We start from the raw sequence: 27886 nt of genomic DNA, 5'->3' as shown, positions 1-27886 counted from the left end.
TAGAGTCTGTCATATAGAGCGAAGTAAGTCAGAAAAAGAAAAACAAATACCTTATGCTAACACATATATATGGAATCTAAAAAAAAAAAAGATTCTGAAGAACCTAGGGACAGGACAGGAATAAAGACGCAGCTGTAGACAATGGAAATCAAATGGTTTTTAATGACTTGATTTTATGCTTTCAATTAAGGGACTTAATGGGGTTTTTTTTGAGAATTTTTAGGTTCACAGCAAAATTGAGTGGAAAGTACAGAAAGTTTCATAAACCAGGCACAGAAAAGACAAATACGGTATGATTCCACTGATATGAGCTACTTAGAATAGTCAAAATCATACAAAATTAAAGTAGAATGGTAGTTTGACAGGGACCAGGGGAGAGGGGAATAGGGAATTATTGTTTAATAAGTACAGAGTTTCAGTTTTGCAAGATGAAAAGATTTCTGGAGATGGATGATGGTGATGGTTGCACAACAATTATGAATGTACTTAATGCCACTGAACTGTACACATAAGACAGTTAAGATAGATTTTATGTTATATGCATTTTTCCACAAAAAAGTGGCAAAAAAAGTAAGGTGCAGAGTTCCTACATAACCCCTCCTTCCAAAAACATACAGCCTTCACCACCATCAACCAACTTAAGCATCTACTATTTGCAAAAAAGAGACCTTTATATATTTCCTAAGAATCAAATTATTACCGTATCTGAAACAGCATACTTCTATAAATAAATTATAAAACTTCAATCTCAGTCATTTTTGAGTCATTTTTGAGGCTTTTTCTTTCACTTTTGAGGGTTTAAGCCTATGTTTCAGAGTTAAACTGAAATAGCAAGGCATGGGAGATAAATATATTGACCTCAGGTTCAGACCACACAGTTCATTCCTGACACAATTCTGGGTTTTTATTCTCATGGTCACTCAAGTTCTTTGAACATTAAAAAGAAAAATTAGGACAAAAAGCACTCTCTCTAGGCTCATCAACTCATTTCCTTCAAGCTCCCATTTCTGTCCTCCACCATCTGTGGTTTAAAACTATTTCATGTCTCATTTATCCAAAAACTTTACTCATTCTCTGAATCCTCTCCATTCCACCAGCTTAGGTGTCAGGAATAAAAGCAGTTTTTTTCAGCTTTTCATTGACTTACCTTCCCTGAAGTAACAGACACAAATTCAATCCATTGATTAAACTGGACAAAGGTTAAGTTTATTCATGCTCTTGTCTTCAAATGAACAAATCATATTAAGTTTCTGACTGACAAACTCCCAGTCAAATGTGATTTTTCAGAAATCTAATGGTTATGGAGTTATAGAGTATGTATGCATGCATGTATGTGCTTAGAGACATTTAATAATTTAGGTTAGGTTACTGCTTTCTTGCGGACAGCTTTAAGACATCCGCTTATCCTGTAACACAAGCACAAGTCTCTGTAAAAGATGTGATACTCACTTGCCAAGAAATAAACTAGGTGGATCATTGTAGGTGTGTCTTTTTACTTCTGCCCCTTTTCTTACTGAAGTCAGAGCCCCACGCTGAAGTTAATTTCTTTTTAAAATTCTGTAAGCCAGCACATATGGATAATAGAATGCTACCTGAAACGTATTATGTCACCACCATAACAAAAGACCACCTATTCCAGTCTAGTAAAGTTCTGGAAGGCATTCCAGAGGGGAACAAGCTGGCACTGTACAGGAATTAGTCATGTAGAGAAGAGAATCATGAGAGGAGACTTGGGGCAAAAGTGTGAATTTATGCGCAAAGTGATTGAGTGTTGCCAAAGTGTAGTGATTATGGCTGAGATTGTTGGAAAATATGGTTAACAAACTAGGGAAATGATAATAGACGTCCTGAAGGCTATACTAAGGTTATGTTACTGAGGTTGTGGAAGTTACTACGTTTAAGGAGTGTCTGTAGACTCTAAAAAAGAAACACCAGGAGTTAGGAAGCTACCACCCTAGTCTAGGTAAAAATAACCTGTCAGAACAAGGAAAGAACTATAAGAAAATCAATTTTTGGAGCAACATGAAATGAATTAAAAAGGGAGGGGGCAAAAAGTGTAGCTTTGAACATAAAGGAAGGAGTCAAAGGTGGTTATAAATAAAGATAATTGTGTGAATAGCCTTGTCAGCGGTCAAAGGAATTCTTAACTAATATTCTTGAATAATAATAACAACAGTAAGCACAAGAACAATAAATAATTGGCTGTGGATTAAAGTGACACAACTGAGGGTGGAAACCAAATACGTTTAATTGCACTAATCTGCAAAGTCATGTTGTGTTTCATCAATACTCAGCCATCTCACAAGGAAGAGTGGAGCTATAAGATTATGGCACTATTCAGAGTAATGTTCCTCCATGTTCCATGTGGTGGAAGGATTTGAATGGATGAGAAGCAACCCAGAAGAAAGTACTGCTCACAGGGTACAAGAACAGGGTACAAATAGGGGAAACAAGGCAAAGTTTCCTAAACTCTTGCCTGGTAAATTGTTTTGTACTTTAATATCACTCATAGTCAAGGAGTTAAGTCCAACATAGTCTGTTCAGCTGAAATGACAATATCTTGACTTTTCTCTAATATTTATGAAAATAAGAAATTCTCTTTCCATCCACCCTAGTAATAGGAGACTTTTTAAATTGCCAAGATCTTAAATCTTTTTTTTTTCAAAATACTGTTTATTATCTCCTTTATGTTCATAAGCTCTGATATTTGGCGCTGCTGTTTTCATGTCTGAAAATTAAGCTCTACATAGCAGAAATATGATTTAAATATCTTAAAAATAATTACCCTAACAATAAAAATACTTACAATATTAAAATGGTTAATGTATTAGTACTTAAAATCCCATTTAGCATAAGTCCCACGGTGATATCTACGTCTTTGGTCTTACTGATTTATCTCTACTCTGTAGCACTGTAAATATTTTGGTTTTGCCCCATATCACTGTTTATTATTTTTCATTTTTGAAAAATCAATTTGTTTTTTAAAACTTATTCCATACTTATGACTTCTACATATTTGGAATCTTCCCTTTTCCAAAAAATGAAATCGATATTTTAAAATTCATCATTTAACCAAAGCAAAAGTTTTTCAGTCGTTTTTAAGGATTATTTTATTAATTTTGTTAGTTAATTGTATCATGTTCTTAGCCTCCTGAATATTTTGGTTTTGGTGTTCTTCCCATCACTGGTTTTGTCATTTCAAACCATTGATAAACTCTCTACAAGTTATACAACAAAACAAAACATTACACTACAATACATACATGTTTCCTTTTATTTAATTTACATATGATAATCTTCTGCATACACATCTTTATATCACATATAATTTGATTAGATAGTAATACTGTTTTTCTGTTTCACATTGTTGGCAGACAGATATGTCAGGTTCTCTGTAAACTTAGAAGTTACTTTATGACCTGGATCCTCTCTCTCCCTACCGTGCAAGCAGATCTGGCACTGATGCTCTTTTCCAAGGGTTTCTCTCATTTGTTTCAGGTTCCAGGGCCACAGGATCCCACTGGACTGATATTTTATGGTGTTAATAACTTGGTGACTATCACTGCTTGTTCCCTCTGCCCACCTCCTCCTTCTTGGGTGTAGAGGCTGTATTATAGAACTCTCTACTTGAAGGTAATGCCCTAAGTACTGAACAGTATACTAAGATGCTTAGACTTACAAGGGCCTTATATTTTAGTAGGGCTATGATGTAACTAAAACGTAAATACTTTAAAAGGTAAAAAAAAAACCTTGTCACATGGGAGACAGAGTGATATGAAATTCTAGAGAAGAGAGATTGTTCTTTAGAGGGAAAGTAATACAAGCTTCCTAATAAACTCAGATTTTATCAGGGATTTTTTTAAATTGGTTAGGCTTTTGACCGGTGGAAATGGGTTGGAAAAGGAAAAGCATGGGAAGACAAAAAAGCAATATTCTATGTTCCAAAAAACTTGACCCTGCTCTCATTTTCCTTACCTGTTATTTCAGAGTGATAATTTCCCTAAGCTGGTAAACCCATCATTATTACGGTCCCAACAAAGGACAACTAGCAAAATCTACTGTATCTCTTCTTAAACAGTTTTACTTTTAAACAATTAATTACCATGTATTTTCAAAAATTACATAAGAAGCAGTACAATATAGCTTTTTCTATATATTTAGTTCTTTGAGTGGTAGCTCTGAAGTAGAAAAGAAATAAGAAAACATCTCAAACCAAGTTTCCTTCTAATAACGACCATTTATGTATACTGACTAAAACATTTTCCTAAGCATTTTTCCTCCTTTGTAACAATCCTAGGAAATAATTGCCATGTGTTTCCTGTTTTACGAATAGAGAAGAAACTTACTCAGAATGGTTACTTATCATGTCCTAGGTCACACAACTGTGAGCGAAAGCACCAAGCTTCAAACTCATGTCTGTTTGAACTATTAAAAATTATGTGATTCTGCCTGGATGTCATTCCTATTGATTTGTACAATTCTGGTGGAATATATAGAAGATAAGTATTATAGGCAACTGGAAATGGAAACTTGATCTTAGTAGGAATCTGAATTTGACAACCATCTATATAAGATGATAGGTGAAGCTATGAGTGAATGTATTACAAAAAAAAAATAAAAGTATATGGAGAAGGGACAATTGGAAATATCTGGACTTGGACTTCAGCAGTTTTTCAAGAGGACTGGGAACACCTTCACCCTCAGACATTAAAGACATTAAAGTGTCTATTTTAAAAAGGCTCATTTTTTTCACTAGTGGTTGGAAGCCTTGGACCTGGAGTCCTACTGCCTGGGTTTGAAACTTGGCTGCATCAGTAACTTGTTCTTGTAATCTTGGAAATTTTCTTGGCTTCTTTTTGCTTTGTTTTCTCATCAGTAAAATGGAGGTGGTAATGGAAATGATCTAATTGAATTATTGTAAATTAATGCCTATAAAGCCCATGAAATAGTCCCTATCAGATAAGTGCAACATTAATGTTATGTATTATTAACATTATTATTGCTGCTGTTATTGTGGTTACGTTATTTTACCCTAAAATTCAACCCAAAATGTAGGCAGTTGTCAAAGTTATATCCCTGAGTTTATGTGGTATTTGATGCTTACTGAAACAACACTTACCATGATAGGCTGCCAGGTTAACCCATGAACTTTTACTTAACCATCAATGATTCAATAGTATAAGCCATATTGATGATATTACAGAAAATAATCATTATGTGTAAAACATTCTTAAACCAAATATGGTCAGAAATTTATCTTTGGATCTCATAACCATATTTCTTCTCTTGTAGGAAATTTCCTGTCCACATTGTCAATGTATCGAGTAATAGAAGAACTCCTTCAGCTCCTACTTATTCTGTTTAGCAAAGGAGTTCCAGTTTTTACAAATGCACGGCATTTGTAAAGGGTTGTAAAGAGAAGAATGAGAACATGAAGACAGTAGGGAGAGAAAACTATGGAAACCTGTTTTGATTCCCAGATAATCTTTGCTTCCAGTTCTTTCTCTGTTCTCAGGTATACAGCATCAATGGTGCAGAACCCTCTGCCTTTCCTCAACAAGGTCAACCATCCCGTGATGTCTTCCTGCAAAGGCCATCCTATACTGCTTCATATCCATCAGCTTACCAGTGGCTGTCCTCATAGACCTAAGGAAGTTGGTGTTATCGAATGCATCTCTCTTATGAAAACTCTGATTGATATCTAGGGCTGCAGAGTCAGAGCCATTTCCTTAATCACCAGGAAGAGGTAATTAGAGTTTGGACATTTGGAAGGACTGTTCGTGGAATTCTTCTGGAGAAGATGAGGACTTTTTTCAAGCTTCTGTGTATCACATTCTACCTCTTCCTTTGCATGTGTCTCCGTTGCCTTGATTCTCAGTCATTTTTGCCCTATGTCATTTTCCTTGTAGTCAACTTTTATCCAGTCAGGTCCAATTAACAGATTTTCTTCCTAGGTTTCTCAATGGTCCTGATGGCAACCAATAGGATAAATCTGTACATCCTTCACAAGTAGTCTTACAAGAAAAGCATAGACTTAAAGACCTTCTCCTGAAACTTTTAGTAAATGAACAAACAAGCAAAGAAAAAATAGGAACTACTTTCACCCAGCACACAGCTTCCTTTAATGAAATACAGATCAAAGTTTCTTCATCGTTATTCTTTCGGGGAATTGTAGAAATTAAGAGGCAATGACAATTCCTTTATATTTTACATGCATACATGCAATTACATAATCTGAGTATATGTATGTGTACCTAGATATACAGTACCATACATATATTTTCTTCTTAAGTGCACTTCTGGTTTACTATGGCATATTGAACACAGAAATATCATTTTGCTTTCTTCTTAAATCCTTCAAAGCCACTAAAAATGTGTTTTAAAAGATACACACAGGATGAGGAGAACTGGAGAAAAGGCCACAAGGAAATACTGGAAGTTTGAAAGCATGTGGTAAGTGGGACCTGACTTAGTTGCCCTAAGGAAGCTGAACCCCAACCTTGTGGTGGGTAAAACCTTATTTACTGCACAGATTCCTCAAAAAAGTACATAAACTAGAAAAAAAAAAAGTAGTAATACCAAAAACGTCTGGGAGTGAAAGTGCTGGTGATTTAAAAATATGATGACCTGCTGAAAACTGTTTAAGGAGTTGTTAAATTGCTAGATCCCCTCCACCTCACATTCCTGAGAGAATTCATTCTGGACACAACTACATGGAGTGTGAAGACCAGTGAAGGCTTCCTCTGCCCCACTGCCCTCTCTTCCAGCACCTGCACAAATGCCAACATTTATGGACACAGCTTTCAGGCAGATGACTCAAAGACTTTTTCTGCAGAATCTGTAACCTCATATTGGGGGATCCCTATAAACGGTCCACCCAGGTCACCCCCAGTGAAGTTTACAGTTTAAAGCCTTACCCAGTGCTCAGAAATTCCAAGTTAGCTTTTTGTTTGAAATTTTATCCTTTTTTTTATTTTTCCAAGTCAGCTTTCTGATATCCCTGTCTTAATCAAAGGCAGAAAGCCAATATTAACTAGACATCTGAGTAAACAGTGTAACATGGAAAATAAGGCCAAAATACACAAACAGATAAAACAATATGGAATGAGAATATGCAGAGAGAAAAATACTACGAAAACAAAAGAAAACCTATAATTTATATCCTCAAAGAAATAAAAGATAATAGTGAATCCAGGAATTGAGAGTAAGAAGAAACTTTCTAAAACCAAAAGAGGTATTAGGATTTAAAAACCTGATTGTTAAATAAAAAACGTCAAGACACAGTCTGGAAAATAAAGTTAAGAAAATCTTACAGACAATAAATAAATAGAAAAAATAACACATAGTAAAGAATATACAAAACAACATAGATATCACTTCCAGAATTCCGAAGTACAAATAACAGAATGTCCAGATGGAGGGGGAAGACAAACAGATGGTAGGAAATAATTAATAAAATTATTAGACTATTTCCCAGAACTGAAGCACAAGAATTACCAAATTGGGAGAGTTCACCCAGTGCCCAGTAAAATAAATTAGAATAGATTCATGCCATGACATATCGTGACATTTATAAATATTGAAAACAAAGAAAATTTTCTACAAGCTTCCAAACAGAAAAATAAAATGTTCAGCCACACAAAATGGATTAAGAATCAGAATTTCTTTTGACTTCTCAACAGCAGTGGGGCAGGCGCGAAGGCCACAGAGCTGCACAGGATTCTGAAGGGAAAGGACCTTGTGCCGACGTGTTTGTGCCCCTGCTCCCCCCCACGCCCTGCTCCTGATGACACTGAGTCCTCTCCAGAGAGGTCTTTCTGCTTGGGTGGACTCCTGAGAGTTGGAGATAGGGAATGTGAAATTTAGAGGTGAAAAAAATTCAGACCTGTCTCTCTGCCCATACATCTGCTGTACTTTAGTACCTGGTTTACACTACAGCCCTGCCAGTTTGCCCTACCTGTTACAGGCTTCCAGGTCTTGAGGGCATCCTAATATAGAGACTGCTCCGAAATCATCTCACCTCCCCACAGACACACCTGTTCTCTTTGTCTAACTCCCATTCATCCTAGGTTTCCTGTGATGTGTCTTCCCACCTAAGAGGCTTCATTTACCAGCTTCCTTTCACTTACTCTCTTCCTTTCCACCCTCCTTACACTACTTTACTACTGAAATGTCAATGCACTTTTGTAGAATTCAATGTTTTTCTCCATTACACCTAAACAAAAGTGTGATTATAGGAATACTTATTTGAGTATTTGCTTAATTTCTATGTCTCAATAAATATGGGTTCCAAGAGAGCAAAGATGTCTGTTAGTTCAACAACTGTCTCCTCAGGGGCTAGCAGATTCTCTGATGAATCTTGATAAGTGAATAAGTGAATGCTTGATATACTAGTTGATATTGTATTGTATGCAAAAAATCAAAATGCATCATCAAATGGTATTACATTGTGAAATGTTTTTAAAAGATGCACACATGCGCATGCGCGCGCGCACACACACACACACACATACATATACCATTTAAAAAGCAATATTCAGCAAAAATGATTCTTTTAAAATTCCATAAATTGGGCACAGATTTTTAACCTATGAGAAATATTATATGAGAACATTTGGCATACGAAAGACTGTGCACATCTTCATCTTTTATGTATCATGGGTCATTAAAATGTATGGTTGGTAGGTTAGAGTAGTAAAATATCCAATGCTGAAATATAATAAATTGATTAAATAAGGCTGACAAAAATATGAAATAATTAAAGTAATATCACAATGTATATTACATATCAAAATGTTCGTCCTTGATCTCCATTTAGTCTGAGAACTTTAGATGTAAGATCCTTTTAATAATTGTATTCTTATGAAAAAGCATTATATTTATTTAAAACTTTGATCTATAACAAATAGGCTAGTTTTAAACTTAAGTTTCCTTTTATTGGTGATGTAAGTCATAGAAAAGTTTTCCAATGATTAATTTTAACTTGAATCAATAACTTAAAGATTTATATTTGTTGTTCCAGTTCTCGACAAACAGAACAGTTAGTAACATAAGAATATATTAAGAAATTGTAGCCACAGGAAAAAGGAATGACAGTGAGCATAGTATAACACTTTCCTAGTGTTAACTGAGACCCTTAATTACATCATCTAAGAGATGCAAAAGACATTGATGAAATAATTTAATTTTTGTACTGTACAAAGTGTTGCCATTTTATGCAGCAGAAAACTGCTGAAATATTTAATAATAAGAAAGGTGTATATGAAAAATAAATTGATTTTGTTTGCTTAGAATAAATATAAGAAAACTATGTTTCCATGTATTAAGTTTAATGAAGTCCTAAGATACATATTGTTGATAACACTGGCATACCTATAACTTGAAATTATATGATAAACATCTGTAATATGAGAAGCTTTTTTTTACTGTAGGTATATTACTTTTTTATGGTATCTTTTAATCCCAAATGATCAAGATAAGATTTAATTCTATTTTAGGGCTATTCAGTTAATGGTTTCAGTAACTTTTCTTCTTTATTACCACTAGCTGATTCTCATCTAGTTTGCACGCAGGATCATTAAACTGGTTGACACTCTTCATAACTCAGGCATGAAAATGACCATGTAATAAGAAGGACTGTAAGAGGAGTTGGTTTTTGTTACTTATGAAAGGGAAACGTAAAGCTAATCTTATTGCCAGTATGGAGAGTTTGGCTCCATTTGACAAGAAATAAGGTGGCATCCTCAATTATAGAAAAAGCTGTAACATGAGGAAAATAGCCAATCAGAAAGGTTAATTTTAAAGTTTTGTGCAAGATGACATTAGCAATAGCAGTGGAGCGGGAAATTCTAAGGGTACATCCCTCCACAGAAACACTAAAAAAAAAAAAAAAAAAAAAGCAACTAATTTTTTTCCTCCTTTCCAAAATTCCTCAGGCAGATGGTTGTCTTTCTTTTTTCTACTGCCTTGAGTTGATGGGTGGAAGTCTGGAGCTTTTTTGTTTTTTTTAACATGCAGAAAACCAACTTAAGTATATAGTCTGCCCGCAGGGTTATGGCTTCTGGTTTCCAATGTTCTGAGGTGTATATTAATCGCTTCTGTCCTTGCAATGCTGATGCTCAGCCTCTAACTTCTATCTTCATGTGGAACTCTGTTGGGTTCACTACCACCGGCTTGTATTTCATCTGAAATTTTATATATTTATATCTAGAGGTTGCTTGTTGATAACACCATAGTTTACCATTTTTCAAGAAGATCCTAGCATTTAATTATTTTTATCATTATACCAATACATCCTAATATCAACTGCCAATAATCTGTGTTGGTTCCAGAACACGTGTTGAAATATTTTTGCCAGTATAAAAGACAACTGTCTTTTTTACATTTATAATAAAAATTGAAAGACAATTTAGAAAGCTAAAACTTTATTGTTTTATGTTATTTCAAAAAATGAGACATATTTGACATCATGAAAATAATATAATGGTTAATTGATTAATTACTGTTGGCTAATTAGAAAAGAATAGAAATGGATATAGAGAATGTATTATGTATTTTACTGAAGCAAGGCCAAACGATGTCATAGCATGCTATAATAGTAAGCATTACACTGTCATATAAATAGAGAAACTGGATGAAAACTTTGCAATATAAAAAGTACATATACATATTTTAAACTCAGAGTCATCATTATAGTAGTATGTATCATCATACACTGAAAATTATTATTTAGTTTTAGAAAAATAATATCTGTTAAGTTAAATCAAAATATGATACTGGTTTTATAGTTTGGTAGTATTTAATTTATAATACTCTTTAGGTTTTGTAAATGTAAAACAGCTATGAATATATAAAGTTTATAACTAGTTATGGATATATATTAAGATAAAATAATTAAGTGAACATTTGTAATTTGCAAAGTCCCCTCTTTAATTACTTTAAATATAAAGTAATATTCACATTTTACTTTCAGTTTGAGAAAACCCACCTAGAGAACTTTTAGAATTGGATAATCTCAGGTATAATGTGAGAATAGAAGGATTCATACACTACATATGTTATAATCTCAGATAGCAGTAAATAGTAAATGGATTAAAAGTGAAAAATAAGAGTCTGCATCTACAATGGTATCTATTTTAGTTTTATTTGCACTGGCCATCAGCTTAATCAGGGGAAAACATTTTTCATATCCTACCTACATCCTTCTTCCAGGGTCCAGACTACAGATTTTCCTAGGTTTTACAATGGCATTACATCCAAATAAACCCACTGTAAATTCAAAACGTCATAATTCAAAAATGCCTTTAATACACCTAACATTGAAGATCAGAGCCTAGCCCAACCTACCTTAAACATGCTCAGAACACTTCCATCAGCCTATAGTTGGGTAAAATCATCTAACACAAATCCTATTTTATAATAAACTGTAGCACATCTCATGTTATTTATTGAATAAGGTGCTGAAAGTGTAAAACAGAACTGCTGTCTGGGTCTAGGATGGTTTGTGAGAGTGTGGGTTGTTTACCCCCATGACCACGTGGCTGACTGGGGGCCGCAGCTGCGGCCACTGCCCAGCATCAGGAGAGGATTATATTGTACGTCACTAGTCCAGGAAAAGATCAAAATTCAACGTGTGGTTTCTACTCAATGCTTGTTGCTTTCACACCATCCTAAAGTCAAAAAAATCATAAGTCGAACCATTGTAAGTAGAGACCGTCTGTAATACTACAATGTATACTGCATATCAGGTTAATTATCTGTGAATTAATCTCCACATGGGTTTAAGGACAATTTCTAAAGTTGTTTCATGAAAACATGTGTTTCATGTTAAATTTTAGAACACTGTTTGTATATAATTTAAGGACTGACTGCATGTAAATATTCCATATTATGGTAGATTCTCTCTAGATCCTTCTATCAGGGTGGCATGACAGAGAATGTATGCTTACCCTAAATGTGTCCATATATATACTGTTACCTACCATATGATCCAGCAATCCCACTCCTGGGCATATATTCGAAGAAAACCATCATTCGAAAAGATACATGCACCCCTACGTTCATAGCAGCACTATTCACAATAGCCAAGACATGGAAGCAACTTAAATGTCCATCAACAGAAGAATGGTTAAAGAAGGTTGGTACATATATACAGTGGTATATTGTTCAGCGATGGACCTAGAGATTATCATACTAAGTGAAGTAAGTCAGACAAAGACAAATATCATATGATATCACTTATATGTGGAATCTTAAAAACTGATACAAACAAACTTATTTACAAAACAGAAACGGACGCACAGACATAGAAAGCAAACTTCTGGTTACCAAAGGGGAAATGTCAAGGGGAGAAATAAATTAGGAGTTTGGAATTAACATATATACACTACAATATATAAATGGATAAACAACAAGGACTGTATAGCACAGGGAACTATACTCAATGTTCTGTAATAATCTAAATGGGAAAAGCATCTGAAAAAGACACCTGAGAAACAGCAGATGCAGGAAGGGCTCTCTGACATACCCTTTTCTACCTAAAAGTAGGCCATAAAATTTCCCATGAGAAAGTCAGAGTCCCTATAACAGGAAGAGAATATCCTTATCACCGGAGACTGGGAATCAACGCTGAATGGGTCTGTACAAAGAAACTAAAATAGCCCTTATTTCCCGGTACTGTCCCCCTTACATCTCCTAGTCACTTCTCCATAATTTATTGCTCCTGGCCCAATCCTTTTGTCTTAAAACATTTCTTCACAAATACATTGTTCCTTTGTCTAAAATCTGTAAAAGTTTCTGCTTCTCTGGGTGTTTCCTCAAGACTTCATTTTCTATGAAAGCCCCCATGTACAAATAAAATGTTAAGAAAACTAGTATGCTTTTCTTCTGTCAATCGGTTTTATATAACTTTAATTCTTAGGCTCAGCCAGAGAACCTAAGAGGGTAGAAGAGAATGCTCCTCCCCTTATAGGGTGTTCATTCTCCATGATACATAATAATGAGTTGCCACAAAAGTTATATAGTATAGCTATTCCTCATATCAGAACACAAAATTCAGTGAAGGAGAATTAGAACAGAGAAAAATTATCTAGTTCAAAGTTAAAAAAAAAAGAATTTAATTTTGAAGTTTATTCCTCTGACAGACAATAAAAAGTAAAAGCAAAAAGGACCCTAGTGTAAAGGCCATAGTCCAGTGGAGCAACAGCGTGAAAAAACACACAGGTAATGCATTTCTAAGTGCCAACCTCTACGTCTAGACTGTATCAGCCAAGTCAAAAATATTTTAATATTTTATATTCTATAAGGTATGTTCTATAAATATATCTTACATGAATTTTCCTTTATAGAATATTTTGTATATCCTAGGTTCATTGCCCAGCTCTTCCCCAAAGTATTTTAATAAGATTATCTATGTTTATCACCTGTGCTAAATAGGATAGGTGAAAAAATAAAAGTTTATGTTTGCCTGTGAGAAGGATCAAAATATACCACCCCAAAATACGTCTCTTGGGCATATTGGGTACCTTGAGATAGTCATTTTTAATAAACTGCAAAGACAAGAGAAATTCTGAAAACTGAGTAGAAGGTATCCTTTGTAAGAGACACTTGCATTTTTAAGGTAAATCTCCATTTGTAGGGTGACCCCCTCTGTACTAGGAAGACAAGGATGACTCTAAAGCTCTAGAAACACTTACCAGTGAAGACAAGGACTGCAAAACAATCTTAGTCTTGTTTACTGTGCTTTTCCTGGTCACCCCCCAAAACTGGTGCAGCATCTTTTTTTTTTTTTTCTATCTTTATCTGGAGATGGTATTCAAGGTGGTAACTTGGGCCATTTCAGGGAGTTACTCAGTTTTCTGGGGTCTCCCCCATGTATACAGGAGGTGCACATGTTATTAAACTTCTGTTTGTTTAACCTTTTATTAGAGGGGGTGGGGTCTCAGCTAGGAACCTAGAAGGAGAGATGGGAATTAATCTTTCCTCCCCTACACTTGCTTATTTACTTTTTTTTTTCCTTAGTTTTACCATTTGGGGATCAAAGTAGATAGGGAAACAAGAGTGTCTGTGCAAGCTAGGTACCAGCAGCAGGGAAATAATGTAGAAGTTCCACAACACTCAGGGGTTGTGAAACCAAGTAGGACCCTGTGGGGCACCTGGGCACAGAAGCCCTCCATGCCCCTACCCCATTTCTTGTTTGTAGGTCGGTCAAGGGATACACCTAACAATATCTTTGAGCTTTTCTGCAGAAATAAAATCCTTACAAAATGGAAGGTGCTAACTACTTGTTGAAGCATTCTTCAGAGAAGATCAGGAGACCACCTGAGGATAGATTAAAGGAATGCAGGTCCTGCACACACCCTGATCCTTATTAATAATCCCACTTTGAACCATTGCTATAAAACTCCTCACCAAATTCCCCCGGGTGGGGACACACAGTTTTCAAGGGCAGGAGCCCATGGTGACCCCCTTTGCCTGGCAAAGCAATAAAGCTATTCTTTTCTACTTCACCCAAAACTCTGCCTCTGAGATTCAACTGGGCACTGGTGCACAGAGGCCAAGTTTTTGGCGTCAGTCAAATTGTAGAATTGAGGGCAGTCCTATCTTTCCATGGTGTTTCTCTCGGGTGATGATTTCATTTGTACATCAGAAGAACTTCAGTCTCTCTTTCATGAAGATATTTGTTGTTGCTGTTAAAATAATCTAGTAAAGACTGAAGGCTTCTGATTAATCAAAGGATGTCAACTGTTAACAGTGTTTTCCAAAGCCAAATATTATAGAGCTGGATTCTTTTCCTCCTAGAATCCACCCACAGTCAAACAACAAAATTGCTAGTTTTTAGATCCCCTTTATATGAGGAAGAATTCTATCCACATTTCTTTCCCCTTTCCTAATTCCATAAATTATTGATGAGGCATGAAGAAATCCTGGGGCAGGATGGAGCAACACTCTTAAGTTTGGAATCAGAGAAAACTAAGAACAAAAAAATAGAATTCTGAGAGGAAGCCTCAGGGAGGAGCAACAGAGAGACAGGCAGACAGAGACAGACACAGAGAGTTAAAGACATTTTAAAAATGCATAACACTTTTATATTATAATTCTAAATTAAAATTTTGCTAATGCTCTTTTCCTATTCCAATCAATGCTACCAAAATCACCTATTTATATGGATAAAATAATGTTTACACATATTTACACATAAAGGACATAACCCAGGCTTATCAGTGTTTTTCTTATAGATTCATCATGTATTTCTTTCTGTACACTATAAGCCATATTTCAAATTCCTGTGTCAGAATTAGGTATAAACCAGTCTAATTTGTTCATTCATTACCTTATTTTTCAAATGACATTTCTAAATTTTATGGTCTCCATCTTTGCCTGGTCATTTTTGAACTATGAGTCATGTCATTAATTTTGTATCCATTAATCACTGCCCTTCTCTCACCTCCTCCTATTAAATGGCTTCAGAAGATATAAAACTTTAATAAAGTTGTTAAATAACATAGAATTCTGGTGAGAACATTCACATAATGTATGTTGTTAAATTAATTAAACAAGGAGACCTTTAGACTGAGGTGGCATTAATGTCATGGCAGCTTACATAAAAAAAGAAAAATCTAAGCCTGAGAATTCCTTAAAGTTATGAAATCAGAATGCTAAGTGCAACCAATCACAAACAGCCAACTAGGCTTTAATCTAGAGCCAATCAAATAATTTACATTTTTTGTTTTCACATTTTCTCTATATAATTATTTCCCTTGGCTCACTGTGGCTGAGCATTCTGAATCGATTTTTACTTAAATAAACCCTCACAATTTTTAATATGCCACTGTTTATCTTTTAAACAATGTGTCCCATTTGTTTCTGACCTAGCTGGAAAACCCAGAGTTGGTATAAAGATTATTTTAAGCTGAAGACATTTGAAATTCAACAGAAACATAAAGAAATCTTCTCTGAGCTTCCCTTGAATGACTAAAATCAGCAATTTCAGGGAAAGGAGGCTGCCATAAATTCTCTTTTCAAGGTGGGTCTACTTGCCCAAGGAAGAACAAGAGTAAACCTACCAGAAATCCGACAAGAAAATCGGAAGACCACTCACACCTGTGTAGAGAAGCAGTATAAAGACTATCTCCCCTGCCTTCTAAAAACCCATGTGTCTTTTCTAAAGAAGCATCTCTGTTCTTCCTATAAGAGCCTTCCCCGCCTTCCCTTTTCCATACTACCCTAGGTATTTAGACTTCTAACTTGAATTATTTAACCAGCCAGCTACTTCTTTTGTTAGCTCCAAGGCACATAACATGCACATATATAAACCTTTTTCTCCTGCTAATCTCTCTTTTGCCAATTTAATTTGCAGGCCCCAGGTACTGAAGTAAGAGGCAGAGGAAATGTTGTTTTCCTCTTCTCCACTTCAAAGCAGTACTACTATGATTTTATGCTACTCTCATAAAAGACGCTGTGTTTTTTAAAAGTGATTTTTCCATTACAGAATATTTGTTGGATTTCAGAAATTTCAATGAAATCAGATTGTTAGTTCAAATTAGTTAGTTGTATACGTTTTGGAATATTGTAATTATAACTGAATAGTATCATAATAATTTTGAAGAACACCTGAGAAGATCAAGTAATTCAAATAACTAGGATCTATCCTTTGATCTTTGATTCTTTTTTTCATTCTAAACTTAAAATACTACTAATTGAAAATTCACAAAAGTAAAAAAAAAAAAAATTATAGCTGACTATGAATCATGTTAGCATATCTTCTGTGGCATCCTCAAACAAAGACGACAGTCATGAGTCCTTTCACCTGTTTGGTGGTTAGTGTTTACTATGCACGTCTGCAAACGAGAGCAAGTATGTGGACTGTGCTATTTACATACAGTTTTAACCAATCTTTGAATTTTGAACTCTGCATTTGATGGAACCCTTAGTGTGGAACAAATATTCAGAATCTAGCAAAAACAAAGTTTTCAAATAAGAATGCTCACCCCCTGACTACAGCTAACTTAATGAAGGGAGAGGATAGCTAGCCCAAACTCTGTTATTTAGACTTTTCTCTGCTTCTAATTTGGAGTTGGAAGCAAGAGACTTCTGTAGTTGGGGAATTCTAACATGCAGAATTGGAGGGTGTGGAGTCATCAAGGCTTCCACACAGAACATGGATAGCTCCATCCTGAGAAAATAGACAGTTGGAAAGAAAATGCTACCTGGATATCTAATGACTGTGGATCTGGTGCCTGTCCCTACTTACAGATTAAACACAGTTCTACAACATGCCTTTGGTGGGTTTTATGAGACAAACTCAATTCTAAATTCTTTAGTTCTTATTATTACTTAAGATAATTTGAGTTGACTTCTGTTCTTGAAAATACAATTATAAATATACAAAAATTATATCAATGCAGCTATGGAAAAAACAATTCTTGATGATACAATTTAGATATTTGTAACATTTCTTGAGTTCAGTGTACCAACAGGGATATGCAATATATGTGAAGAGAAAAGGTTCATTCCCTAATCCTTCACAGACATAACAGATTTGGAATTACAGAGCACACACAAGAACGCTCAGGACTCATGCATTAGCTTTAAGCTTTCCTGTCTAAGCAGTTGTGCTTGGGATGTATAACGGCCATACGTGTTAATTTTCTGTTGATATACCTATGTGGTTGCCTAGATTTGCCTTATGCTGTTTAAAAAAATTTACCTGCAAAGCTCATAACGGACACTGTAGTAATTTAGGATCTACTGAAACATTAAAATGTGCATTTTTTTTATCCAGAGAAAAGCTCACTTTAATTTTTAAGCAGTATGTAGATGACAACTGTGTTAATATGTCTTAAGCCTTAGATGTCATATTTTTATACTCATAAGACTGTGCATAAATATGCAGAAAATATATAAATAAATAGACATAAATGATTGTTCACCAGTATTTTTCCATTTATTTTTCTCAAAATTAAATTTTAATATGCAATGTATGCTTTTCTTACTTCAACACTGAATTTATTACAAATAGCCTCTGATAATTATGATAAAAAAATTATGATTGTGGAAATGCTCGTGGCCTTCCTGCTTTCCCCTTGCCATTTCCCATCTTTCTCTCTTCCTTAAGAACAGGGTTTGGGCTTGTTGACATGCATGAGGAGGGCTGTTCACGTTATCAACGATGAAAGGATAGAAAAGCATGGGAAAATGGAAGACGGAAAAGCTCCATGGCCAAGACGTGTGTGAAACACTGGCACATAAAGGACCCCAGGGATGCAGGGTGTTGCCAGAAAATTCAAGAATACATAGAATGGCTTTTGGAAAGTGTCCGTGTAGGTTATGAATAGAGCTGGGATTAGTCAGAATGCTTTTACTTGGTACTGACAGAAACCACACTCAAACCAGCTACACACAGAAGAGAATATCTGGACCTTGTAACTCAAAGCCCATATTTGATTATGGTTTTAGATGTGGCTCTTTTCAGGTACTCATCAAGGTCATCATGAATCATCCTTACTCTCAAACTGTTTTCTGTTTTCTTGGCCTCAACTTCAACAGTGGCCTTTCCACCTAGCAGCAGTGATGATCCCAGGCTACTCTGGATTTACATGGATCTTACCTCAGAAGAGGAGATACCCTCCTCTGGGCTATCAGCTCATTCGAAGGGTTTCTAATTGGCCCTAATTGGATCATGTGCCCATCCCTGGATTAATCCATATGTCCCCCCAAGAAAGGTAATCTCACAGGTCAGGTGGGGTGAATACACTCCTCATTCTCTACAGTAAACCATGGGCAAGTTGTTAAGTAGCTTTACCAGATTAACAAAGGAAACTTCTAAAAATACATACTATAGGGCAGGAAAAAAAGAGTATTACACTTTTTTTTTTTAATGGTGTTGAGAGACATAAGAGAGGAATCCCTTTTAAATTACTTATTTCTGTTTACTTCTGCTAATTTACAGAGATTGAGGCATTGAGTGGTTTCTCACTTGAGAATAATTATATCATATACATAATGTCATAGAGCAATGAGAATGAGGAATAAAATGGTCTTTTCGGAAGGCAAGAATTAATTTCTAATCTCACCCAGTATTTTATTTTTCTCTATACATATTTGGGGATATGATACATTTGTATATATTTAACTTATTTTGAGACAGAATCTATATATTGTAAATGCATAGATCTCAAGTATTCAATTTTGACAATCTTACACACTCAATATAAACATTACCCATATCAAGATGTATAATATTCCATCACGTCATCAAGTTCACTTCTGGACTTCCTGTCAGTTTCCAAGCTCAACTCCCCACCCTAAAAAGAAGTATCATTCTGATTTCTGTCTGGAGAGAGTAGTTAGTGCCCATAACACCTTTAGGGGTCCATGAAAATGTTTTAATTTATTTTAAATCAGAAGGAAAAAGTAAACTCCAGGTAGAAGGGAATGTTATACACTGTTTTTCAATATACCAGGAGAGTCATAAAGCATAATAATTTTTTTTTTGCATAAGGGAAGGAGCCCATCAAGGCAAATGTGCTTAGTTTCCACAGTGTCATAATGCAACACTGATTTCTAGCACCATAGAAAAGTTGTGTCTGCTTTGGACCTCATGTAAATGAAAGCAGTCATACAGAACGTACTCTTTTGTGTATGGCATCTTTCATTCTAAATCATTTTTCTGAGAATTATCCACGTTGCTATGCATAATATCTGTTATTTCATTTTTAATGCTCAGTAGTATTCCATTATATGAATATATGGACATCTGCTAACCTATTCACCTGAGGATGGTTACTTGAGTTGTTTCCTGTTTGGGGCCATTATGAATAAAACTGCAATGAAGATCACAGACAAATACTTGTGTGGGAACATGTTTTCATTTCTGAATAGTAGTGGAATTTGTTTGTCGTAATGTAGATTTATGTTTAATTTTATAAAATACTGCCAAGCTCTTGTTCAAAGTGACTTAATATATTACACTCTCATGTGCTAGTTCCACATGCTACATCTTTGTCAAATCATGTTCTTGTCATCGTTCTTGATTTTAGCCATTCTAGTACATTTGGGATGGCATTTCATATTTTAACTTTCCTGATGAATAATTATGTTGAACATCTTTAAATGTACTTATTAGACATTTATATTCTTGTTTCCAAAGTTTCTGTTCAAGTCTTTTGTCTATATTTATTGGGTCATACTCCTTATATACCGATATTTAGAAATTCTGTATATACTCCTTTGGCAGTTATGTATGTTTTGTGTGTGTATGTGTGTGTGTCTTATTCTGTGACTTGCTGATGCCTATTAATTTCCTCGATGGAGACTTTTGATGAACATAAATTTCATTTTTTAAAAGTCCTACTTATTATTCTTATTTTATTTGGGGATTTTGCTTTTTGTGTGCTAATTTATCTCTGCCTATACCAAAATTGTGACGTAGTGTGAAGGCTACATAATTTCTTTTCTTTCTTTCCTTCTTTTTTCCTCTCAAATAGTTTTGCCCAGTCTAGGTGTGATGATTTTCCTTATATGTTTTAGAATCTTATTGAAATTTCTACAAAAACTTGTCTTCTGGCATTTTGATTGAGCTTTATTTAAATCTATAGATCAGTTTGGCAAGAATAAACATCATAACAACATTGTGTTTTCTAATTCATGAATTTGGTGTTCCTCTATTATTTAGGTTTTCCATAAAGAGGCTTTTGTTAGATTTGTTAGACTTATGCTTAGTTATGTGATGTGAAAATTATACTTTATTTCTACTTGAGAAAGAAATAAAAAGAGATCAATTAATCTTTTCTGATACTTTTGTTTCAGAAAATATAGGCTTTAATCTAATACAATTATCCTTCAGCCTCTACAACTTTGTTGTTGTTGCTGTTTTAATAATTCCTATAGTACAGCTCTGCTGGGGAGGAATGTTTACAGTTTTTGTCCTTCTGGAAGTGTTTTTTTATCACCTTCAATTTTTGAGGGATACTTTTTGCTAGAAATTGAATTCTAGGTGGCAGTTTAATTAATTATTAAATTTTTATTTATTTATTTATTTTTGTGGTACACGGGCCTCTCACTGCTGTGGCCTCTCCCGTTGCAGAGCACAGGCTCCGGACACGCAGGCTCAGCGGCCATGGCTCACGGGCCCAGCCACTCCGCGGCATGTGGGATCTTCCCGGACCGGGGCACGAACCCGTGTCCCCTGCATCGGCAGGCGGGCTCTCAACCACTGCGCCACCAGGGAAGCCCCACATTTTAACATAGATGTAATAATTTAATTAACAGGATTTCATTTTTCCTCTTGTAATACCAAAATAAAGCCTTTCAGCTAATGGTATTCTATATTCAGTGTAATTTGTTACCTCAGATAGTTATACACACTTTAGGCAAGTAGTTCTTTACTTAACACATATTAATTATATTTTCATGTTAAAAATATGTAAACTCATATAAGAGAAGTTCAACTAATGATTGAGATAATGGTAACAATGGAAGAAATTCTGTCAAGCTTAAATTAATGTATCTTAGTAGTATCAACAATTTCTAACATTAACAAAAGTAACATATGTGTGAGAAATAGCATATATTTAGATTAGATATTTTTTTGGTATAGAAATGGTTTTGGAGATTTTTTTTCAGTAATGTTTCTACCCTTCAGAGTTGTGTGCCTCACAATTCTTTGGGTGATAATTAGCTGTCTGAGGTCATTCATTCAAAGGTTTGCTATTGAATTATCCTTTAACACAAACGGTAATTCATATAGTGGTGTTCTGGTTGCCTAGAAGAATGAACTATGCCTTAAATTTACATCTAGGGAACAGTTTACACAGAAGACCGATTCTGGCTTCTTATGTGCTCAGCATGACAAAGCTAATATTGCCAAGCAATCCCAGACCCCAAACTAAAGCAAACTGAAACACCATATCAAGAAAAATATGGCAAATAAACATTCATTATCTGCAATGTAATTAAATAAAGATACGTTTTGACATTTGAATGTTTGGTTAGCTTATTTGCTTTTTCAATATTTATTCCTATGCTAAAATAGAAGTGGACTGAGATATACAGAATTTTAACATATTCTAACAAATAAAATGTGTATATATATATTTTTTTTTTCACTACCTACAATTAGTGCTAAGATAGTTCTTGCTAATATGTTTGGTAATTATGTAGAAATATTTACATATATAACTGGCTGAAATAACTAATTTATTTTAAATTACTTCAGTATAATGCTTTTCTTGTACATATCAATGCACGCTATTTATTTCAAGCCAGAATTGAACCTCCTGCTAAACTCTCTGTGTTCCACTACATACAAGCCTGATATCACACTAAAATATTATGAAGACCACGAGAAGATGGTTCAAAGCAAAAATAACTTTAGAAGGTTCAGATATGAATGGGAAAACTAAGGAAACTATTCAATATTAGAAAGAGTTGTGAGCCACAATGAAAGTAAATCACGGGATGAAGTGAGTTCACTTGTACGTGAAAAAGCAAATTTTAATTTAAATTCTTGTTCTACATGTATATCTCATTAAATATAATCACTTGGTGATGTTTCCTGATGTATACTCTTTTGATTATGAAGCTTTAATTTATTCTACTGTGCTTTTTATTTTCAAAAGGAAAGCAGAGAGATCACTTTGGTTATAATAGAAATTCAAATAAAAATTAAATTGCATAGTTAATAACAACTGGAATACTTGTCCCAAAAAAGGTAATGAGCAAATAAATAATACTATATACTTTACCTTGAGAGAAAGAATATATATAATTAGCATCCTTTCATATTAAATTGAAATTCTCTTAACCTAGGAAACTCTGTTTTCATCCCCAAACCAACTGTTAGCAATACATTTCTCCATTACAGAACAATTGCAATGTCTCCAAATTTCAAAATTTGGCGCTACACAGTTTTTGTTTTTGTAATTGTAAAACCCAGTTAGTACCTGAATATTAATTTAAAAAGATTTCCTCCTCCCAACCTCAATTAGCAATTGTATCATGGTCCTTATCTTTAGTACATGACCTAATTCCACCATAAAACTTCTTAAAATTCATAAAATAGACATAGCCTGTTATAAACTTTGATTGCTCAAATTAGGTGAACTTACGCAATTTTAAACAAATTCTCTACCAACTAGTTTGATATGTATTTTATTTATGCTATATATATAGTAATATGTGTTGACTATATTATTATAAATATGTCAGCATCACATAATGCTGTATATTTATTCCAATATAATCTTTGTTTTTTTGAAAATTGAGTCCCACTCACAAAAAAGTCAAATAGGAGTAAAATCTAATAAATTCTGAACTTAAGAATTTGTGTACCCAGCTCTCAAATGTAAAACCTTTCTATAGTATTATTGAAAATATTAAGAAAATTACAGAATAAAATTTGATGATTTATATAAACATTCTCAAGTAGATTGTAAGCTCCATGAGAGTAGAGTTCCACTTACTCTTTTAAATATTTTGCCTCAGAAACTAGCATCGTTCTCTGTATGTTATTATTTTTATATAAATTAGAAAATATCTTCTGCTTTGCTATGCTAGCAAGCCTGCTCCTTGTTGAGATCTAATCAATCTCTTTCCCTCTACTGTAACACCCCGGAACACTCTAATCCGTAGCTTCCTATGAGCTAAGAGGAATAATTGTCCATACTGCTCTTTGAAAATGGAATCACAGGTATTGTACAATAGCATCTTCTATTATTACCTTTGCTGTTGATTATCTGTCATTTAATTTTCATAAGTTGATGCCCTATCCTTTAAGTTCCTCTAGGGCAGGCACCATGAATTAAATTTAATTTTGTCACTGAGACAGCTTATTAACTGAGCCCTTAATACTCTTGAAACCACTACTGAGATAATCTCTAAGTGTAATTTCAGGCATGTTCATATAACTAAAGAACTTTTATTTCTCAAGGCACTTGGAGGACTATCATTTAAACACATTTATTTCTCAGTTAAGGAAAATGAATTTAAAAATTGTATATGCTAGATTTGTGATCAGAATCCATTTTCCTGCCTCCCAACTAGCCCCCTTTTTATTATAATTGTGGATAAAGTGGCTATTCCTCTGAAAACTGTCTTACCAGTAACAGTAATATGTATTTTCATGAGTATATACGTATAATTAGTAAGCATTGGTTTATTACGTATAATTAGTAAGCATTGGTTTATTACTATTTACAAATTATTTGAAATACTATTTGCATATATATAAATTTTGCTATCAAAAATGTTAAGAACCCAGTAAAGGCATATTTTAATTTACAAGGATATTGTAAGGGAGGAAATAAGTGTGTGTGTGTGTCTGTGTATGTGTGTGTGTGTTGGTGTATACTGTATTTCAAGATGTGGGTGTTATTATGAAAGAGGTAGCATAGTCTTTAGGGTTAAAACTAAGCTTGAATTCCAGCCATGCAACTTGCTAGCTGCATTTCATTTAGTCCCAACTTACTACTATTAGAGAGGGAAAACAATAACTATTTTGCAGATCTGCTGTAAATTTGAACGAAATTATTTAAGTGAAATGTTATGCAGAACACCTGAATACAATACATGATAGTTTTATTTTTTTTTCTTTGAATTTCCTTGGAAATGCATTTTAAATAAGTATGAAATAGAAAATCTCCCTTTGTTCTACCAAGTTCATATAGAGTCACCCTCAATACACAAAAATGCTCTTTATTAAAATGATACATTTTGGGCTTCCCTGGTGGAGCAGTGGTTGAGAGTCCGCCCGCCGATGCAGGGGACGCGGGTTCATGCCCCGGTCCGGGAAGATCCCACATGCCGCGGAGCAGCTAGGCTCGTGAGCCATGGCCTCTGAGCCTGTGCATCCGGAGCCTGTGCTCCGCAAGGGGAGAGGACACAACAGTGAGGGGCCCGCATACCGCAAAAAAAAAAAAAAAAAAAAAAAAGATACATTTTAAATCCCCCATATATTGTATTTACTTGCAAGAAGAGTTTTTTTAAGAAGATGGTTTTGAATTTTTAATAAATAAATCAAAACAAAACATTCACAGCTAGTGTCCTCATTTGCAGGGTTCTTTATTGTACATAATGCTTGCAAAACTGAAATACTACAGTAGCCTGGTTCCTCCTTAGATAATTTAATTCCCCTCTTATACATTTCCAATTTAAAAAGACTCAAACACTAGAAAGTAACAAATTAGGATAAATGCTTGAACACTCATATAAACAAAATCATAGCAAAATATGGGATTTATTTAAACCATATTCTTCTATGAACTGTCCATTTCTAATGTCTGACCTTTAAGTGAGAGACTGATGTCATTTGGTAGAAAGAATTCCTTAGATTTACATTTTACAACTACTGTTGTTTTCAACATAATGTGCATACTTGTTATTAGCAATGAATGGCTTGCCTAAGTATTAACCTGATACTATGCTATGTTGAACAAATTCCAAAAGCATTTTTCCTGCTCATGCCTGACACGGGTCCAATGGTAAAATATACTGAGCAGTGATTTAAATAATTTGTGAACCTACCAAAACACTCTGAAAATTGGTCGTCATAGAGATCTTATGAGAGTACTTGTATTTACAATGTATCTCCATGAATTCTGAATTTTATACAGATTTGTATTACTGGGAAAAAGGATTTCAGAATAGATAATAAAGAATAATTGTAAGTAATATCCTTTTTTCTCTATTTTCATTTAAACTTTATGAATGTCAAATACTAAGTATTCACACTTGCAGTGATTTGGGCCCCTGTGGAATTCTAATGTGACCCTGGACTATGGTAGCTGTGAATAAAGACACCACATTGAAGGTGGTCTTCATTGTAATTTGAAGACTATCTCTGAGCATGTGCTCTGGATTGGCAGTCATCTAACTGAGGTGGAAAATTTCAAGTCAGATTTCACCTCTAGAAGAAAATGACATCTTCACACTTCAGCTCACTGATACTGGTTTTTGATTATTTCATTAACAACCAATTTATTAAATTCTCTGTTAGATTCTACAGAGCTTCACAGCAGCTCCTTAAACATGGTTGACAAATTACATGTAGATTGTTACGGTTTTCTTCCCAAAACCACATAGGAGAGTCAAGCTACATTATGAGGAATTACATGCAGAATACAAAGTTTTAGCTAAAATTCTAAGGAGTAGCTGTGTGTTATTTACCTCGGGAAATCTCAGGCTCTTGCATGTAGTAAAGCAGGCGATTTAATAACATCAAAGGTTAACTATTTTAAAGACCCTCTGTGGTTTTTCTTTTTCTGCTTCTATAGGAAATCACCTGCCAGATTTTGGGTCCATTTATTGTGCTCTTCTATGAAAACAGGTAATGTTTAATTTATAAGGTTTACATCATTCTTAGTGTATAAATATTAATAGCTTCCTGTGTTTGCCTTCTAGGATGCAGCATGATAATATTAGAAATTTTCAAAACATGATTTTTGACTTCTAGCTATAACTGTTACATTTTGGAATAAAATACTTCCTACTTTAGATTTTTTTTTTTCCTGAGCTCCAAGAAAAACAATATAATTTCTTTGTAACAAATAAGACCCTCTTTAATTGTTGGTTCACCATTATTTTGCTTCATTTTATTCTAGAGCAGGATAACGTTTATTTAATTAAGAAGAAAATATTGAGTTGATATAAAACTGTTAAAATGTCTTCTAAAACAGTATTACAACTAAAGGAGAACTGATTATTAGTAAACATACATTAATTTTTTTGAATATTTTTGTAAAACACGTCATGAGAATTTTGAATTTTTCATTATACCTTAATCCTTCATATGTCTAGTGGGCCCATTACCCTTGTTACGTGACCATAACTTCCATGCAATATCCATGGTCCCTTTTAAAACTATGTTGTGAATCTCTGGTCCATGATGACACTCTAGACAGTTTTTTAAGTGCCCCAAATTTGTTGAACTAGAGGAAGGGTCTACCCTTATATATTTTAAGGAGTTAAGATCTTCTAGCAATCTTATTTTGAGCCCAAGAAAGACTAAGTTTTGGTAACTTCACCTTGGAATAGTAAATGGAATTTTTGTCTGGACTAGAGACGGGGTGAATATTAATCGGTATCTCCTATCTTTTATATTTGATGTACTTAATAAGTCATTTAATTATATTTTTGTGAGCAAATTATAACTCAGAATCTCTAGGAAGACCAGATCACATTTGTCTTGAGACAGGGATTTGCTATGCCCAGTAGAAATAAATCTGGAAGGAATGCACCATACATATCTTTTTTAGAGGCCATTATTATTTTTTTTTCTTTTGCTTCCTACTTTCCATAGGAATGTTATTTAAAGGTATCAGAAAGTGATAAATCACAGCTTGCTTAATATGGAATAAAGCACTTCTCAGGCCTTTGTTCAGACAGCATTGGGCTAAGGCATTTTAAGGGGAGAAAAAATGATGAGGATTGTCACTTTCTACTGGTAAGTATATTTAGAAATTCAACTCAGCTGCCTTAAAAATAATGTTTCTCTTTTCACCAATGATCAGTAGTAGGATGTGGATAATCTGTCATGGTTTATAAAGTTCCCACATACTTAGCTTATTCATTCAAGGACTGTTGAACAACCAGATTAGATAGATGATGTGCAAAACACCTAGGACTTAATAAATTTTAGTATGTGTCATGTATGTGTAAATTTCTTATTTTATACGCGAGCATGTGGGTATATATGTGTATGTGTGATATTCTTATTGCCACAGAGGTAAGTGAGCTGCCATAAAATGTTGTGGTAGGAAATACGAAGCTATAACAAGAAAACATATGTGTTTACTTTGATTTATACTAAGCAGATGAATGAGGTTGTGGAAACCTAAATTTCAGTTCATACAGATATTTGGCTTACAGCGCTACAGTTTGCAAACATCTA

At 34.4% G+C, this 27886-nt stretch overlaps 1 protein-coding gene across 3 annotated transcripts in view; it reads right to left on the bottom strand.

Moving 5' to 3' along the window:
* Window positions 1–27886, bottom strand: part of FSTL5 (follistatin like 5) — a gene marked incomplete at both ends in the record, with an annotated part of 643376 nt that overhangs the window by 476386 nt on the left and 139104 nt on the right. The gene's annotated exons all lie outside the window — the stretch shown is intronic.

Source organism: Leucopleurus acutus, assembly GCF_964270905.1.
Source record: "Leucopleurus acutus genome assembly, chromosome: 4".
Lineage (NCBI taxonomy): Eukaryota > Metazoa > Chordata > Mammalia > Artiodactyla > Delphinidae > Leucopleurus > Leucopleurus acutus.
This window is presented reverse-complemented; position numbering and strand designations above follow the sequence as displayed.